The sequence below is a fragment of the Acartia tonsa genome, chromosome 4 (assembly GCF_053477335.1).
Source record: "Acartia tonsa isolate MP-2025a chromosome 4, ASM5347733v1, whole genome shotgun sequence".
Classification (NCBI taxonomy): Eukaryota; Metazoa; Arthropoda; class Copepoda; order Calanoida; family Acartiidae; genus Acartia; species Acartia tonsa.
In genome coordinates, this window is record NC_137263.1 from 28,191,134 (window position 1) to 28,197,133 (window position 6,000).

Genomic DNA, 6,000 nt, shown 5'->3' on the forward strand with positions numbered 1-6,000 from the left:
TTAAATTAAGTCGGTTTTATAGTACTAAAAAGAAACAAGAAAAAAATTGCCGTTATGAACAAAAATAGTAAGATCTTTAATTTGACACCTTACTTTTTGAATTCTGTTGAGTAATTATTAAAAAATAAATTTAATTTTTTTAACCTTGTCGAATAAAAACTTTGAACCTAAATATATTATAATACAGGCATAAAATCTTTAGAATCAGAAAAATATTACGAATCCATTTGTTCATAATGACAATTTTTACCATTTTTCATTGTGTTCTAGTACCTTAAAACCGACTTATTTTTATTTATTTTTAAACTTAAATTACTTCAAAAATAAGAGGTCTACAGAAAAAACTGATTGCATATTTAAATTCTATGGACCATTTTACATCTACTACTTACTAAAAACACTGACTAGGTATTCTAAATAAAAATCAACAAAGTTAAGACACCTTCTTTACATATTTTTAATAATGAATTAAATAATCTTTCTTTTCAGTACAGCCTTGAAATCGATTATTATATGTTTGGTCAGAGCTGGTTCTAAACCATACCAAAAAATCATGTATCGTATAATATAACATAAATTTTTCATGAAAAATAAAATAAAATCATGATATCAAAACCAGTTTAGTTAGCTTCTTATCTTTTTATATAATTTTCCGTTTACGATCTGCGAAAAGCTTACTAGTATAATACAATTCAGTTTATAACTATTACAAAAAAGGTGTCTTAACTTTTTTTTTATAGCTAGCCGGTGTTTTTAGTAAGTAGTAGATGTAAAATTTTCCATAAAATTTAGATATGCAAACGTTTTTTTTTTGTAGACCTCTTATTTTTTAAATAATTTAAATTTTTTTTTAATTACTTTTAATGTACTAAAACGCAACAAAAAAAGAAGAAAACTGCCATTATGAACAAAAATAGTAAGATCTTTAGTTTGACACCTTACTTTTTAAATTCTGTCAGGTAATTATTGAAAAAAACGATTTTTCTAAACCTCGGTTTAATCAAAACTTTAAACATAAATATATTCTAACACAGGCATAAAAAATATGGGTTCATATATACTTTTAGAATCAGAAAAATATTATGAATTAATTGTAAGCAAAATTGAAAAAAAGTAAAAAAATAAAATAAAAATAAAAATGGACTAACATATTATATTGTACAGGCAACACCTTTTTCAACCCCTCTTTACCCCCTTCCTATTTTTACTCTTAAACATGGATTTAAAATGGTTGCCTGTATAATGTAATATAATATTTTTGTATAATTTCTTTTATTGTAGTTTATTTACTATTTTGTAAACTTTTTATTTCAAATTTTCTTTATTTCGATTTGTAATATTTTTATCATTCTAAAAGTTTATATAAACACCTATTTCTTATGCTTGTGTAATTATATATTTAACTTCAAAGTTTTATTCTCGTGGGTTAAAAAAATAGATTTTTTCAATAATTACTCAACAGAATTTTAAAAATACCTTATTTAAAAATAATGAAAACAAAATTAGGGTAAAAACTTTATTTATAAGTCATTTTTGATGCAGCTCCACGACGTTGCATTAAACTTCCTCTGTCATTAAACTTTTAATAAACCCATAACATTTAATTTAATTTAATAAACGACCAGAACCTACATAATATATTGTATATTTATTTATGCCTATACCTGCATACAACTCCATGCACTCTCAACATTATTTTAAAACATGGCATTTCAGTTACTCAACAAACAACATTTCTGACTCTTTTGATCACTTTTGTGCATTTAACTATATCAAATAAATCGTTATCAATATTTGTTTAATAATATTTCTTTCGATAACACTTTATTATCTCTAGGAACATTGCTTTGTTTAGACATTGATAACTGTTAAGATTTATTTTTCTTAGCACACTATTTCACTTTATTTTAAGAAACATATTACATTGTCCTTATAATTCAGGGGCACTTTGTGTTCTTCATCAAATTCTGGTTTTGTTTTATTGAAGGTAAAAAGTGATCAGCTGATTAAAATAAAATATGTGTTACGTAGAGAAGTCACTCGCGTCGCTGGCTTGACTGTGTGTAGATAGAGTGCTTTAGTTAGTATGTTATTTTACAGCATAGTAAGGACTGTATAGTATAGTATAGGGTAGTGCTGGGCAGCTTCCCTTCCCTTTTTCCCTTCTCTTTATCTAGTTTTTGCCTTCCCTAATTACAATAGTTCTCACTCATTCCCTGCTTATACTATTTCACTTTCCACACTTTTTCTCTTACATTCAAAGTTTATACATCTCTCCCCCCCCCCCTTACCTCCCCCCCCCCCTGTAACGTTATAATACGTGTATGGGTAGGCATATTATTACCCCTTCTCGCTTAAAAGCTAGGAAATCTGTGTATTTGTAATATTGTAAAGTATATATGTGTGGTGTTTACAGAGAAGTATATAAATACATACGTGTTTGCATGTTTCTCTCATAATCAAATAGACGTGTATGAATAGTTTCATAAAAATTGTGTCGGCTTAAATTTACGTATTATAGTAATACCTTAATTTATCACAATTTAATATATTATAGCGGAATGTATTAATAGTTATTTCTCGCATCGTATTATAAACGGCTTTCGCGGATATAGAATGTACAATTATAAGATTAATCTTATGATTGTACATTTTTATATTCATAGAAAGCTGGTATAATCAATGCTAGACATAGTTTTTTCGTATGGATAAGAACCGGTTCCTATCCACCAGATTCGAATGAATACGAGAAAACTTTATTTACTCTACCAAGGCAACTTCTTTTCATAGTTCATAGCAGTTAACCCTTACAGATCGGGCCCCAATTCCCACCTGAATATATCGAAAATCGCCGAAAAACGGCTAATAACGGAAACCGCCATTTTCGACGGTTAATATTTCTATCTGTTTCTTATCACAATATAAGACAAGATAAAAAAATTTGGCAGGTCTAGAGCTGTTTTAAAATTCAGCAGCTGGCAGCTTACAAACGGCAAAATTACAGGTAGAAAATAGAAAATCGGTCAATGAGTGGTCAAACTGTCATGACTTTATTATTCACGAAAGTTCATTATTGCTCAAGGATTTATCTAAAAATTTATAGGTCTCTAGCTGTAATAGATACCACGATATTCATGATATATGTCTTTAGTAAAATATGGCCAAAAAATCAGCCATAAAATCGGTCAGGGAGCGGTCAAACGGTCAATTGGTCATAACACTACTTTTCTCAGATGTTCAAGTATTCACCAAAAAAAAATTTTAGGTCTCTACCTTATACACAAAAGTCATAATGTAGAAATTAAGTTTAATTTAGAATTTTTTCTAATTTTGGTGCTACCTAACCGACTTTGACCGGACACCACGACCGACACAGACCAGATATCCTTATAAAATCAACTCTTGCCGACGTATAATTACTAAACTTAAAAAGACATGAAGTCACAGCTCTCTATCTTACCTACAAAAAAATGACATTGAAAAAACTAGATCTGTAAGGGTTAAGAAAACCAAAAAATATTGCGGACTGTAAATTATACCCGAAACTGTAATTCTATGGGGTGTATATGTAGTTTAAAGGGACTGTGCACAAACAAATTCTCATTTCCGCTGAATTTTACTAAAGCCAAGATTAGAAAAAAAACATTTTTCTTTATATGTATGTGCAGTTAATTGTCTTTTTTCCTTCTATAGCAAAAACTAAACTTTTGACACAGTAGTCAGTTTTTCCTAATTTTAACCAACGTATTGTTACTTATAATTTAAAAACATAAGCCATATTTTTTATTTAATACTAGCGGCTACGTACCTAGAAGCCTCTAGGGGCACTGTAGATATACCACACTTTTCTGGGATCTTGCCAGATCAAGTATCAACTGTGGGGAATACCAAAGGATGACTCCATGCAAAATTTGAGCCGGATCCGGCCCAAACCGGCCAGGATTTTTATAAAAAAAACGTTTTTTCCGGTTTTTAGGGGGTATCTGTAAAACAAGCCCCCTCCTGGGTACGCCCCAATGATGATTTTTGCTTTAAGGTCTGATCTGAATTCCTGAACACTGGATATGACCCCTAGAGTTGAAAAAATGGTTAAAAGCTGGTCTTTTGACCGGTTTCCGGCCATTTCCAGCCCCCCCAAAAAATTTAAAAATCAAAATTTCATCTAAAATTAAAAAATATGCTTTAAATTACATTTTTCATTAATAATTTTTCAAAAACCAAAAACCTTAGGTAATGAAGATAATTTTAGCAACTTAAAATGTGAAATAAGGTTGAAAATTGACAAACTTGTGTCAATTTGAAAAATGTTGGTAAATCCTAAAAATTTGACGGATTTATACATACGTTAGAATTTAGGTTGACTATTGTCTTTAAGACATGCCATATCCAACAAAATTGCAATGAGAGGGTCTAAATGTTTTTCTGAACCAAAATTCTACCTCCCTTGGCGGTTCCAGGGATATATCATTAAGGCCGTACCGCTGGCCAGAAAGCTTTTAATAGGTGGCCGACTAAAAGCCGGATTTGATAGTTATCAACTGTAAAAAGTAGCGATTTTCGTTTTTTTGGCCAAAACTCATGAAGGGAGTTGTTTTTTGGGATTGACACACAAAAGCAAGTTTGTACAACTTTTTGGGGCGACTTTTCTTTACTTACGCATTATCTGCCATGGGTGAACCGTTTGGCCGATACGCGCCGCCAAAGGCACGATTTTTGACAATTTTTCAAAAAATCTTGTTTTTTTGCCCCTTTAGGGGATGACGGAGCCGATTTAGCGACTTAGGACACTTCTTCATTAATGTTCAACTTTTTGAGGCAGACATTTCTTTACTTATGTTTCATTCACCTCTGGCGGACCATTTGTCCGTTATTCGTCACAGAAATCGCGATTTTGCCGTTCGCGAGGTTTTAAGGACCATTTTTGAGGGGAAGGAGTCATCCAATCAAGATAGCTCTGAAATACTTTTCATTTGCAAATTAAATTGGCTACATTTCATGTAAAGTAAATTTTTTTGTGCGTCCAACCGTTTTTGTTCCAGTTGAAATTTAAAAAAAAAGGAAAACAATTACTAATTACACCAACCCCATGAAACAAGTTTGGGTGATATAATATTTAAGCCGCAGGCTCCAAATTAACTTATTATTGATTATAACACTATTATTATGAATTATATTATCTTACCATATTTATGCATAATAATTATGATTATCTTATTATTATTATTCAGTTATAGTATTATAAGTATTAATTATCATACAGCATGACCCTCGAAAAAGTATTTTTAAGCATCTGCAGCCTATATTTCTCAATAAAACATTAAAAGATTCATATGTACTTGTTCTCTATAATTTTCTACATCAAAGGATATCAAAATATTTTTTTTACATCAATTAACAGCCGAGATTTTTAAAGCCAAAGTTTGGAAAAAGTGCTTGAGAAACTGGATATTGCTAAATATTTCTTAGTTTTTTATTAGTATATTACTTTTTATCAACCAGTTAAAAAACAAATAAGAAAGAAGAGCAAGTTTACAATTGATACATTTTTTATTGTATTAAAAAACGTTACTTTTACATATAAAAAACTACTTTTCAAATTTTACTGAATAGATTTTTCTTATAACCATTTTCCCTCAAATCTTATAATATCTCCCACTTATTAATATGACCTTAAATAAACCCCTCCCCAATTTATGCTCATTACCGGAAGAATTAGCGCCACCTTTACCAATAAATTCACGCCCACTCATCAAATTAATCTAAGACACAAAAAAATCATTTAAATTGTTCAATGTTTAATAAAAGTTTGTAGCTGTAACTTTTTGGTTTTTTAACTTATTTTGATAAATAAAAAGTGTTTGATTTCTGTTTATGTAAACTTTCAATTTGCTACTATTTTTTATAGGATTTCTTTCTTTTAGGGTGTTTTTGCAATTTACACTAATCTAAAAATGCCTTTTAGAGCAAGTGAAAAAAAAGCTTTCAGCATGAAATAAATTT

General features: G+C 29.9%; 1 protein-coding gene across 1 annotated transcript in view; it reads right to left on the bottom strand.

Moving 5' to 3' along the window:
• LOC145318070 (eye-specific diacylglycerol kinase-like) overlaps positions 1-2,094 on the bottom strand; it is a 30,162-nt gene extending 28,068 nt beyond the window's left edge. Inside the window, exon 1 of the mRNA XM_080159402.1 lies at positions 1,665-2,094. The gene's annotated coding sequence lies outside the window, so the exon portion shown is untranslated. The remainder of the gene's footprint in view (positions 1-1,664) is intronic.
• Between the last annotated feature and the right edge of the window lie 3,906 nt (positions 2,095-6,000).